Raw genomic sequence first — 1,592 nt, forward strand, 5'->3', positions numbered from 1 at the left:
CACAATATGTTACCTTTTGCGTCTGTTCTAAAAAGTCGCGGCAAACATTGACATCAATCTCCTTGAACTATTTCTGTTTGTAGCCGAAAGGGTTGTTTTCTCAGCCACGAATTGAACGAAGAAAACAGGTTTCGATTTTACAAAATTCCTGCCTGATAACCTTAAACCTCAGGAAAACGTTTCAAACTGTTTCAATTGAAAAACACGTAGTGGTTTCAGGCAGAAAAGTGCAAGAGTCAGTGATACTGAAATCAGCGGTGTATAATTTTACAGGAAATGCAGTTATACACATCTCTTTCGCATTCTAAAACAGGAAGGTGATCGTTCCTCAGTAGGTAACCAAAATTAAGCAATTCTACACTGAATGTTATAGTGGAATCAATCACAGGGAAAGGTAGTTATTTGCTGTAAAGCTTAACAGGTAATGGAAATTTGTGCCATATACTGTATATTTATCACGCAATGATTTACTCCCTTGTTATTATATCATTGCATATTTGAAAGAACACAAGAAAACAGATACGCAATGACCAGTATCAGCTCTCGCTATAACCGGCTCTTGGTTCTTGCTTGATTTTTCTCTTGCATTCCCATGTAAAAATTATATAGTTATTGTTCTAAACACATATAAATTATTGTATTTTCACAGGCCAACAATGCTTGGTGTTGCTGTGCGAGTGATGAATAGAAAGTGCAAGAAACGTGTCTCCTTTTACTTAGTGGCTGGGTGGGTTCCTGACAAGCAACAACTGATTGAATCAGTTATTTTATTGGTGGAAAGAAGAATCCAGCAGAGGAACAAAGTTATTTTGGAGAAAAGAATAATTGCCCTCTATCACCAAACGAGGAGTCCACAGAAATTTTCTCATTAGATGGGCCCAGGCGTGTACTTCCAGAACAATGTATTTTGTCCTGTTGCAGTTTACTCTCAAGGACGCAGCTGCCCCGAACTTTAGATTTAGCTCGTTTTATTATAGTTGTTAATTATTGCAACTATTTTAAGAGCTCAGCATGATCACCCATTATCGGCTCTACCTCTGGCCCAAAGAGCTCACAAGGTCCAATGGAAAATGAGCAATTCAAGCTCCCACTTTCCCAAAGGATATATCACTTTCATACCGACTGAGCAAACCCCCATTACTTTTGCTCTGTTCCGTGCACGAAATAGACTTAGGGTTCCCAGTTAATATATGAGAATGCAAAAAATCAAGAGTGTGTTCAGCCAACCATCGTGTGTTGTTCACCTTACAGTCAGACACATTTAATTTCCATTTGTCTCTATGTTTTCTTTTTTTATTTTCCGTAGGCAATATTCAGAGAGGGAAATGGGGCTATACTTTCATATTGGTGTATAATGCCGCTGTTACCTGACCAAATATCCAGTGAAAATATGCCATTACTTATTTTAATGCGAAATTCTGTTAACTATTAAGTTTTATTTTATCGGATCATCTTTGAAAGGACATTTTAAAAAATTGGGCTGTTGCTGTGATTCTTTCTATTGTGTATATTTTGATATAATTCGCAGCATATATTTCCTCCAGACAAACCTCAGAAATTCTCTACGTAACAACGTTTACTGATAATATCAA

The sequence above is a fragment of the Hypanus sabinus genome, chromosome 28 (assembly GCF_030144855.1).
Source record: "Hypanus sabinus isolate sHypSab1 chromosome 28, sHypSab1.hap1, whole genome shotgun sequence".
Classification (NCBI taxonomy): domain Eukaryota; kingdom Metazoa; phylum Chordata; class Chondrichthyes; order Myliobatiformes; family Dasyatidae; genus Hypanus; species Hypanus sabinus.